This window comes from Schistocerca americana, chromosome 6 (genome assembly GCF_021461395.2).
Source record: "Schistocerca americana isolate TAMUIC-IGC-003095 chromosome 6, iqSchAmer2.1, whole genome shotgun sequence".
In the NCBI taxonomy this organism is placed as follows: domain Eukaryota; kingdom Metazoa; phylum Arthropoda; class Insecta; order Orthoptera; family Acrididae; genus Schistocerca; species Schistocerca americana.
Window position 1 is genome coordinate 580,523,867 of NC_060124.1, and position 12,387 is coordinate 580,536,253.

Below are 12,387 nucleotides of genomic sequence, written 5' to 3' on the forward strand. Positions count from 1 at the left end.
ACAGACAAGCCTGAAACATTTATACACGATTTGTCAATTTCAAATATAGTGTAAGCTGTGACTCTCAACAATTAGAACAAAGAACATTTTTTCACTTGAGAACGTTACTTATTTAGTTTGTAAGAAATCAGAAACCCATGACCAATATTTTAGAAAAGCTGCTGATATGAACACTGTCAATTTCAGACATTATTGCCATGAGCTGTGCTGCGTGCCTTGTGGAGTAGTAGTTAGCGTCACTGGATGGTAGGCTGCAAGTCACCAGTTCAAACCCATCACCAGCAAATAACTGATATTTGTGAGGCAAAAAGTGAAAAGGGACCTCTTGTCAGGGAAGTAAAATTTTCAGTACGAGCAAAAACATTTGATAATGTCTAAAATATCTATTTTTTGTTCTTTTTTCATATTGTAGTAGTTTACTTCATTCTGTACAAGCTCTTATCACTCTGAAAGTTATTATAATATTATTAAAAGCAATCAATGTCAACTTCTGAAAAAGGACTTCTTGTCATTATAGGGAAATAACACTGGCCTGACCCTTTCTAAATCATGCAGCTGCATGTGAAATGCTTCAAAAATAAAATAAAAATAAATCTCCTGAATTTTACAGGCATTTTAAGGGGTTCAGAGTAGCCTTGAATAAAAGAAGAATGTTTTGTGAATACAATAATTACAAATAAGACAAGTGGTCCTCAGAGTTGTAAATGCCTACAGATGTTACCAATTTGCAGTTGGGAGCCCTAAAATGCCAACTGACTGCCGACATTATTGTAGCAACAAAAACCTACACTTAAACACATTTTAGTTCTGTTGTTGCTGCTACAACTGAAAAAGGTTAAGTTGCTGGGAATATATACGACTGGCTTCATGTCTTGGAGAATACTAGTGCTAACAAAGTACATGGCAGAACTAAATGTATCCATTTGAGCTCATCATTAGCTAAAACGATAGCGTACATTGCAAAATGTATATTGATGGAAATGGATTTGTGCACAGCATCTTTTATGGAGAAAATGGACCTGTTGGATTTCCTGGTGCAGTGATCCCAGCAGGGATGACAAAACAATGAAAAAATTATCTTTTTGAAACATCAGGACCTATTGCAAAGATGAATAAAAAGATATTCTGTGTTGAAGTAGAACCAGAATCTGAACCAGAACCTCAAGACAGATAAATGAGCATTCTGAGGAAGAATATTACCAGCCAAGTATTCCAGAAACAAAGAAAAGGAGACACAATGCTGTTTGTGAATGATCTTGAGCCCCTTCAGATGCAAGTATTTTAGAAGCAGAAAATCAAATGTTTTGTCTACTATAAAATACGGGATCTTGGTAACATGTTTTTGGGGGCTTTGTGAACTCAATATTTTTGATGATTTTGGGCCCCTTGGTCTAAAAGATGCCACAATACAAAACAAAAAAATCAATATTTTGAATGAAAGAAAAAACAGAGCTGTGCAGGGTGCAGTAATTTTTCTCAATTTGGGGCCAATTCATTTGGTTTTAAATTTTTGTACACTATAATGTGCTACAGATTGAAGGGGTTAACCACTTAATGTGTAATATTAACATTAAAAAGTCTATACCATTTAACAAAGGACATGTGAAGGGTAATATAAAATCCAGAATTTGTATCTTAAATATATCAACTTAAGCAATGGCAATAAAGTGAAATTTTAAAATGAATTATCTCAAAACATCTGTTTTCCATCACCACTACGATGAACCTAAAAATTACAATAGCTCAAAATCTAGAATTTCCAACAAGAGGTCCCTTTTTGTTCTCTGTCTCACATTTATTTATCATGTCTGCAAGAGTCTCACAATCTCTTTATATTAGCAAAGTCTGCACTTTCTGGACAATTCAATGATCATATGAATAGCAGATATCTCCATCCAGAAATTCAGTTCTATCTGTATGCTGGTGCCTGTAATAAATGTGCTTCTAGTGCTTAGTGATGTACTTCACTGATGATCCTGGTTTCGAGTTTGGAGTTGACTGTGGTTCTGATGTGATACTGTTTGACTGAGAAGCCAGGTACTTCGAAATATCTACATCACCATGGCTCCAACTAGGCAACATAAAAGCCAGGAAGTGAGACAGAAGCAGTAGACTCTTTCGTTGATCCATATATTTGAGAGATCAATTAATTACAAAACAGCCGTAGGTCAGCTGCACATCACACAACCATCACTGTTTCCTGGAGGAACTGATCAATATCCCAAAGAAATGGCACAAAGAATTCAACCGAGTTGTCAAATACAACTGGTGGGATGACAAGATATGTTTGGCAAATGGCTACTTTTACTTGGATGGCACAGCAAAAAGAACAATAAAGAGAAGCTTGACAACTGGAATAAATTCCAGACAGAACTGAAGAAAACATTTGGTGACAATCAGCAGCAAGTCCACTTGCTGAAAGAACAGAAGAGCAGGACCAAACATCATGATGAAATGACACAGTCTTACATATAGAATGTTTTGGCCCCATGCCACATTGTGTACCCAAATTTAACAGAAGCTAGCAAAATTTTGCACTTGATGAAGCAATCACATAAGATATGTACCAAGCTCTTCTATTAAAATATATGACAACAAAGTAATTTGTCAAATGGTGCCAGTGCATCGAGTAAACACAACATAAAAAGCTATAGCCATCTTCTGAATTTGGAACCTATGGCAGCTGTGGAAACCACCATGACCTTGCCTCTTTCATACACCAGGTAGCAAGAGACAAAATACAGGAGTTTATGGCAGCCAGAAATGTCAGACCATGGACAGAAGAGATAGCAATGATGAACTTTGACTCCATATGTCTGGAAGTAACAGAGAATGTCGGAGAAGAAGTGAATCGATCTTTAGCACCAATCTTCATCACCAGTCAAATATGCCATGAAGAATGGACTCGGCCAACTCAAACTTGCACTTGAACAATGCAGGTACAATCAACACTGCTGAAACGTCAAAATGCACATAGAAAAATATACACTTGGAGTACAAAGAACAACACACTGATGTGTTTCCATTATGAATGCCCTGAACACTTGTATGCAGCTGCAGAGAAAGAAGACGGGCATTCGACAACTGTTATGCTGCAGGACATGAACCATCACAACATTCCTACCCATGCTAGTCAACTACAGATGATTATACAAGACATGTGAGACAAAATCCACTGCCGTATCCTGGATGAGATTGCTCCTCAACATACCATAGCCATCACCTGTACCAGCCACTCACCTAAGTGAGGTGACCATCTATCAAGGTAAGGCCACCGCAGATAAAAATCACCCATGGATGACAATTACCAAGATGTCTGTAAATCTCACTGACAACATCTCAGGTTGCCATCCTGTCCGGACACTAGTTGACTCTGGGACTTCTTTTTCTATAATATCAAAAGCTTGTCAATTAGCCGCTAAGGAAAACTACACTCTGTGACACAAAAATTATCATGCTGAAAGTCACAAATGCGAAATATGTCCAGCCGACAGGAGCAAGTATTGCAAGACTTACCATCAATGACAGAACACATCCCTCTGAATTTGTAGTTTTAACAGTATGCAGTAAACCTCCGGAGAGTCCACTGTCCTCTCCTGTGGTCCTTGTGAAGCAGATGACGATGATTATTATTATTATTTTTGGCTGAGGGCACTAAACAGCAAGGTCATCAGTGCCCTTGGGTTAATGATATACAGGGTTATTACAAATGATTGAAGCGATTTCACAGCTCTACAATAACTTTATTATTTGAGATATTTTCACAATGCTTTGCACGCACATACAAAAACTCAAAAAGTTTTTTTAGGCATTCACAAATGTTCGATATGTGCCCCTTTAGTGATTCGGCAGACATCAAGCCGATAATCAAGTTCCTCCCACTCTCGGCGCAGCATGTCCCCATCAATGAGTTCGAAAGCATCGTTGATGCGAGCTCGCAGTTCTGGCACGTTTCTTGGTAGAGGAGGTTTAAACACTGAATCTTTCACATAACCCCACAGAAAGAAATCGCATGGGGTTAAGTCGGGAGAGCGTGGAGGCCATGACATGGATTGTTGATCATGATCTCCACCACGACCAATCCATCGGTTTTCCAATCTCCTGTTTAAGAAATGCTTCTGCTTTAGCCTTTTCCGTAAGGTTTTCCAAACCATCGGCTGTGGTACGTTTAGCTCCCTGCTTGCTTTATTCGTCGACTTCCACGGGCTATGCACGAAACTTGCCCGCATGCGTTCAAGCGTTTCTTCGCTCACTGCAGGCCGACCCGTTGATTTCCCCTTACAGAGGCATCCAGAAGCTTTAAACTGCGCATACCATCGCCGAATGGAGTTAGCAGTTGGTGGATCTTTGTTGAACTTCGTCCTGAAGTGCCGTTGCACTGTTATGACTGACTGATGGGAGTGCATTTCAAGCACGACATACGCTTTCTCGGATCCTGTCGCCATTTTGTCTCACTGCGCTCTCGAGCGCTCTGGCGGCAGAAACCTGAAGTGCTGCTTCATCCGAACAAAACTTTATGAGTTTATCTACGTATCTGTAGTATGTCATGACCATATGTCAATGAACGGAGCTACAGTGAATTTATGAAATCACTTCAATCATTTGTAATAGCCCTATACTGATGAGTACAGTGAAAATTGTGAAAAAAATGTCAATAAAACAGAAAACCACATTTCATTCCTCCACAAGAATGACAAGGCAGCCCCAATAAGGTGAGCTTCAGAAAAGTCCATAATAAAGCCTCAACGAGACACGGCAGAATAGGTAGATAAAACTATGTATAAAATAACTGTAAGAAACACGGTTAAAATGGACAGATCACTGCAGTTGGATGACTACTTGAGTGACCCAACCACTGGGTGACTCACTGAAATTGTGCAATCAATATTTTGGGAAGAATTCCGACACCACAAAAAATCTTAAAACACGAACAACATTGCCTCATTATCAGTTAAAATAGAACGCAGATCCTGTGGGAGACACAGTTCACCCCTCAGGTCATCCTATAAAATGTACTCAGTTAAACATATCGTATTGTGTCACACATTCTGACATACTGAGGGTCCTTCCAACAAAAGAGGAAGCCACGTGTCAATGGGCAATGTCCCTCTCTAAACTGTGTAACAGCTACTTCTTCAAACCATCGTGGGCAGAAAGAGGTAAGCCACGGTTGCACTGAAAGTTTTATGGAACACAGTTTACTATTCCTTGCTTACAGCCACTGAGTCTCCCACCAACACACAGCCTTCCTGGTCACAAATGAAGCGACAGCCTGCAGGGGGACTGACAGTGAGCACGATGAGGAAAGGAGCAAGCTTTCTTGGCAGCCGCTCAGGGAGTTCATTTCCCCAAATCCCTGTGTGTCCTAGAACTCAGCAGAAAATGATTTCCTTGTCCTGCCTTTGCAAGAGAAGGAGAGCATCCTACACTTCTCACACCACCCGATCTACTGCGTAAATCTGTCCAACAGTGAGAAGGGCACCTTGAGAATCTTAACAGATGAGAAATTTCTCGTTATGACGTCATCCCATTTGCTCCACTGCCCTCAGGATAGCACACAATTCCACATAATAAACTAAAAACTGTTCTGGGAGTCCTATCATCAGGACAATATCAGTAAACATGACAGAACAATTGAGAAAATGGTCAGACAGGACATTCCCAACCTTGTATCTAAAATATCTGTCCAAAATAATGGACTGTATGAAGGTGAGTAGACATCCACAGAATCTCCATTGAAAGATGTATGACAAAATACTATGCCTCCAGATGGTGTCGTAAGCCTTTTAAAAATTGAAATAAACACCGACAGTGTGTTGCTTATGAAGGAAGCTTGTTGAATTTCTGCTTCAAGCATGGTCAGGTTATCGAGCGGGAAGTTGTTGTTCTTGTTGATTTGTGGGAGGAAACCAAACAACAAGATCATCAGTCCCATTAGATTAGGGGAGGATTGTGGAAGGAAGTCAGCCGTCACCTTCCCAAGGAACCATCTCGGCATTTGCCTGAAGCAATTTAGGGAAATCATGTAAAACCTAAATCGTGATGGCCGAATGCGAGTTTCAACCATCGTCCTGCTGAACGCAAGTCTCGTGTGCTAACAACTTGCTTGGTCAAGTGTGGATTGATACCTGCTGAACCCACACTAGGACCAATTTAACAGGCACCTGGTTTCGAGAGCGCTTCCTGACCATATGCTCGTGTCCTTCCTATGCAGCTTGTCAGGCTAATACCACAATAACTACTGCGACCTGTCTGATTCTCCACTAGTTTTAAAACTGGGACTACAACAGATTCTTTCCAGGAGTTGGGAAAGTCTCCCATCATCCAAATATGATTAAAGAGCTGAAGGAAGACCTCTTCAATTGTGGGTCCAACAGTGTCAACAAGCTGTACATCATCAGGTTGTTTCCATGTGTCATACCACAAGCTACTGACAATGCAGAATCCAATTCCCACAGACAGAAAGGCTGGTTCTATTCCTCCACATTGGTGGAACTGAAATCAAAATCAGCCTTCTCCTGTGTCTCCCAATGGCTACGGAAAGTAGGATCCTGGCTGTAATTTGCCGTAAGGGACCTATATGATTCAGCCATTGTCTGAGCTATGGCTCTCAGTGATGTTACGAGACCCCCCCCCCCCCCCCCCCCTTCCTGTATTCATACAGCTGCTATTGGCTTTTGTGAGTTGCACCTTAAGATTCTCCTGATGGCTTCCCATACTTTACTTGCAAATGTGCACCTACAGATGGAGTTGAGAAACTCTTGTCAAGACCTCTGCTTATGTTGCCGAATTATTCGCCTGGCCCTTCCATGTGCCATTTGAAAGTTTGCAAGATTCTCAAATGTAGGGCATCAACTGAATCTGTGTGTAGCCGCCCTCCTGTCCCTGACTGCAGAATGACACTCGGCATTCCACCAAGGGTCAGGTCACCTCCTAGGTGTTCCCAATGACTTTGGGACAAATTCATCAGTGGCATGGTGAATCATGGTTGTAATGTGATCCACCCAATTCTGAACGCCGTCACATTGCTCGAAGACAACTAACTGTCTGTAAAGCATCCAGTTAGCCTTTTTGAACAACCATCTCGGCGGGTTGCTTTCAGGATCTGCTCCATCAGGCAGATAAGATCCAGATAGGGTAGTGGCTGCTATAATGAAGATCATCACCCACTTTCCATTGAGCAGGTCTATGGCTGTAGACAAACCTGTAGCAGTTCTTAAATGTGTAGCTTGACCCATGTTCATCAGCATGATATCTATAGTGCATATCAGATTCTTGAGTATCCGACCTTTGGGTAAGTGGTGTTAGAACCCCACAGCATACTGTGTGCACTGAAGTCTCCTAAAAGGGGAAGGTGATGGGGTAGTTCATCAAGAAGATGAGTGAGGACTCCACTGTCAAGATGCTCATGGGGAGGTAGCTAGACAAAGCACACTGTGAATGCAACATGGACCATTATCTGAACAGCAACTACTGTAACCCCACCTTTCACCCTGTCACCAGTAAGGTCGTCTTTTCTGTAGAGGTGATAGCCACAAGTATAGGCATGTCAGTCTCTTTAAAATGAGTCTCCTGAAGAGAAAGGCCAAAGGGTCTGTCCTATACAATTCTTCCAGATGAGTCCTTCTTCTTGTCTTCAAAGGCAAAAGGGTCTGTCCTATACAATTATTCCCGATGAGTCCTGTATCCATTCATTCATATTCCATTTATATAGGAGCCATTTCAACAACGTGCTCTTGATTTACCCCTGTCCTTGCACAGGGTTGGCGAGGCACTTGTAGAGTGAGGTGGAGTGGAGGGGGTGCCTGGGTCTGGTGATGAGGCATCAGAATCCATGATGTCTCATCATTATTCAGACATGCCAGAATGGCACCCGAGAAAGCTTTCAATCTGCATGCTGAGATTCTTTCCCTGCTCCCTTTCCCAGCAAGGATGAGGGGGAAAGAAGGTGGTAGGAGGCACTTTTCTTTGAAGAAAGTGGCGGTTGGGAGGCACTCTGCTTTTGGCGTACTTTGGGGATGCTCACTGTGAAAGCATTGCTGATGTCTTCTGTTGTAGTTGCCTGGCTCACTATGCCTTCAACTTCACTTTTGCACATACAGATGCAACTACAGCTGCTGGTGGTGGATAGTGATATGCTGGACGTCGTCTGTGTCGAAGCGTTGACTTCAGGAACAGGTTTCTGCATCAAGGATGCATTAGAAGTGGCAAAGACAGGGGGTTTCATCACCTTATATTCTGTTTTGGTTCCTGCGTAGAGGATCTGCTTGGTCACTTTTATTCCTGAGTTGTGTCTTTCTCTACAAAAGCAGGGCAGTCTCGGCACAAGACTGGATGGCTCCCAGAGCAGTTAATGCAGACTAATGGAGATAGCCAGTCAGCCCAGCTTCTTGGACTGCCTTTTCACACTTCCCCTAAGGTCGCTTCACCTCCGCAACTCAGCACTGTATGGCCAAAACGCTGGCATCTGAAGCAACGCATAGGGTTAGGTTCATAGAGCCTAACCCCGTGTTGGAGGAAACCTGCAATGATGTGTTCAGGTAGTGCGGAGAACTGAAGGTCACAATGAAGGTGGCGGTCTTCTCAGTTTCTCCACTATTCCTACGAGTCCATTTCTCTACATCCACTATACCCTGTGACATCCACTCCTATTTGAGTTTGACAATGTCACTGTCCATAATGTCACGGCAGGTGACCACACCTTTGCTGGAGTTAAGTGTGTTATGCATCTCAACAATGATGTCATATTCACCCAATTGCTGTGACTTCCTAAGTAGTTCCACTTGCTTTGCCCGGTTAGTCTTGACCAGCAAGGAACCATTTGACAACTGCTAGATAGACTTTAGGGTACCAGCAAGCCCTTCTAAACCCTTATGGACATATAAAGGGAACACTTTTTCAAACGTCCCCTTCTTCCTCTTAGGAGGACTACCCTCCCTCATTCTTTCGGGTGAATGGGTGTGAGTAATCCCAGGCATTACACCCATCACACTGGGAGGAGAAGAGGAAGATTTCACGGGTATCGGTTCCACGAGCAGCTGAGGACACAAGGGTCCACTTATACAGAGCCCGTGTGCCTGAGTAAGCCTCATACAACTCAGGTGCAGAAAAATCCCCAGAGGTTGCCTGCTAACGATGTTTCCACCTCAACAGCCACGTCTCTCATTAAAGGGCAGCACACCCTGAGATTGGGCCTTTTTTTTATTTTTTATTTATTTATTTATTCTATATATATAGAGGCTTTTGCCATCCTTGCAATACGGGTGGTCAAGCAAAGAGCCCCATTCCTTGTAACACATAACATTCCACCGTACGATGATCACTGCTGAAGCATGCACAGAGCATATGGTAACAGAGAACTGGCAGTGCTAACCAGCCTCCATCTCAGAAACCCCAAGGTTACCAAGTCCGTACCCAGCAAACACACACAGAAGGAAGCACATGGTGTTTCTGCATCAACTACCAGCAACTGAACAAAACCATGAAGAAAGATGTCTACCCATTGCCATGCATTGATGAAACATGAGTCTACTTGAAAAGAGCAAAACATTTCTCAACTGTATAGATGCAGAAAGGCCACTGGCAACTCAAGGGTGATGAAGTTTGCCAGGAGAGACTTACTTTATTCCACACAATGGCCTCTATGAGTTCGAAGTTATGCCTTTTGGACTATGAAATGCTCCCACCATCTTCGAGCATATGACAAACACCTGCTTCAACACCTTAAATGGATGACATGTTTTTGCTATCTGGATCACATTGTTATATTTTTGAAGACATTTGCAGAAAATTTAAGCCACCTGCCAACCACACTGAACTGTGTTAATACTGGAGGCCTCTGCTTGAATACACAAAGATGCCACCCTTCAATGCCCAAGGAATGAAAACCTTAGGACACCTGTTGAATGTTGATGGCACGTGTCTCGATCCAGAGAAAATAACGGCAGTCACAGATCTTCCCCTCCTTGGCACATTTGTGATCTGAGAAGTTTTCTCTGAATGTGCTCGTATTACCAACGATTCATAAAGGACTTCTGTACCAATGCACGCCCTTGCAAGAACTTGCAGGGTTATGAAAAAATTTTCTGGATCACGGTGCAAGAAAGACGTTTCTGATCTTTCCTTGTCTTTAAGGAGGTGCTACTATCTTCACCAGTCCAAGCACTATCAAATGTGAATACTGAGACTGGAATTCATACCGACACTAGTGGTTACTGGATAGGTGCGTTTCAGGATGGTGCCGAAAAGGTGATAGCTTATGCTTCCAGAGTACTCTCCGATTTCGATACAAACTCTACAACTGAGAAAGAGTGCCTTTTAGTTGTTTGGACCATCAACAAATTCTGAGTGCATTTATTTGGCAAACCATTCATAGTTGTAACAATACGAGAGAAGGAAAGTTGATACTCACCATATAGCGGAGATGCTGAGTCACGACAGGCACAATAAAAAGATTCACACAATCATAGCTTTCGGCCATTAAGGCCTAAATAAAAATAAAATAAAAATAAATTAAAAGACTGTGGTGGTGAAATGACGGCTGTGTAGTGCTGGAATGGGAACAGGGAGGTGGCTGGATGGGTTAGGACAGTGACTGACGAAGGTTGAGGCCAGGAGGGTTACGGGAACATAGGATTTATTGCAGGGAAAGTTCCCACCTGCGCAATTCAGAAAAGCTGGTGTTGGTGGGAAGGATCCATATGGCACAGGCTGTGAAGTAGTCATTGAGATGAGGGGTATCATGTTTGGCAGCGTGTTCAGCTACAGGGTGCTCCACTTGTTTTTTGGCCACAGTTTGTCGGTGGCCGTTCATGTAGACAGACAGCTTGTTGGTTGTCATGTCTACATAGAATGCAGCACAGTGGTTGCAGCTTAGCTTGTAAATCACATGACTGGTTTCACAGGTAGCCCTGCCTTTGATGGGATAGGTGATGTTAGTGACCAGACTGGAGTAGGTGGTGGCAGGAGGATGTATGGGACAGGTCTTGCATCTAGGTCTATTACAGGGGTATGAGCCATGAGGTAAGGGATTGGGAGCAGGGGTTGTGTAAGGATGGATGAGTATATTGTGTAGGTTCGGTGGACAGCAGAATACTACGGTAGGAGGGGTGGGAAGGATAGTGGGTAGGACATTTCTCATTTCAGGACACGACAAGAGGTAATCTAAACCCTGGTGGGGAATGTAATTCAGTTGCTCCAGTCCCGGATGGTACTGAGTTATGAAGGGAATGCTCCTCTGTGGTCGGACTGTGGGACTTTTGGAGGTGGTGGGAGACTGTAAAGATAAGGCACAGGAGATTTGTTTTTGTACAAGAATGGGAGGATAATTACAGTCAGTGAAGGCTTCAGTGAGACCCTCAGTATATTTGAGGAGGGACTATCATCACTGCAGATGTGACGACCATGGGTGGGTAGGCTGTACGGAAGGGACTTCTTGGTATGAAATGGGTGGCAGCTGTCGAAGTGGAGGTGTTGCTGGTGGTTAGTAGATTTGATATGGACGGAGGTACTGATGTAGCCATCTCTGAGGTGGAGGTCAACATCTAGGAAGGTGGCTTGTTGGGTTGAGTAGGACCAGGCAAAAGAAATGGGGGAGAAGATGTTGAGGTTCTGGAGGAATGTGAATAAGGTGTCCTCACCTTCAAATCAGATAGCAAAGATTTCATCAATGAATCTGAACCAGGTGAGGGGTTTAGGATTCTGGGTTTTTAGAAAGGATTCCCCTAGATGGCCCATGAATAGGTTAGCATAGGATGGTGCCATGCGGGTGCCCATAGCCATACCACGGATTTGTTTGTAGGTAATGGCTTCAAAGGAGAAGTAATTGTGGGTGAGGATATAGTTGGTCATGGAGACTAGGAAGGAGGTTGTTGGTTTGGAATCCATAGACCATCTGGGAAGGTAGTGTTCGATAGTAGTAAGGCCATCGGCATTAGGAATGTTAGTGTACTGGAAGGTGGCATCAATAGTGATGAGCAGGCCACCGCGTGGTAAAGGGAAAAGAACTGTGGAGAGTCGGTCGAGGAAATGGTTGGTACCTTTTATATAGGAGGATAGGTTCCGGGTAATAGGCTGAAAGTGTTGGTCTATGTGAGCAGAGATTCTCTCAGTGGGGGCACAGTAACCGGCCACAATGGGGCATCCTGGGTGGTTGGGTTTATGGACTTTAGGAACCATGTAGAAGGTGGGAGTGTGGGAGTGGTAGGGGTAAGTAGAGAGATGCACTCTGGGGAGAGGTTCTGGGATGGGCCTAGATGTTGACCTCCACCTCAGAGATGGCTACATCAGTACCTCCGTCCATATCAAATCTACTAACCATCAGCAATACCTCCACTTCGACAGCTGCCACCCGTTTCATACCAAGAAGCCCCTTCCGTACAGCCTACC

General features: G+C 43.3%; 1 protein-coding gene across 1 annotated transcript in view; it reads right to left on the minus strand.

Annotated features, from left to right (window-relative positions):
- LOC124619592 (cGMP-dependent 3',5'-cyclic phosphodiesterase-like) overlaps window positions 1-12,387 on the minus strand; it is a 269,537-nt gene that overhangs the window by 103,043 nt on the left and 154,107 nt on the right. The window lies entirely within an intron of this gene.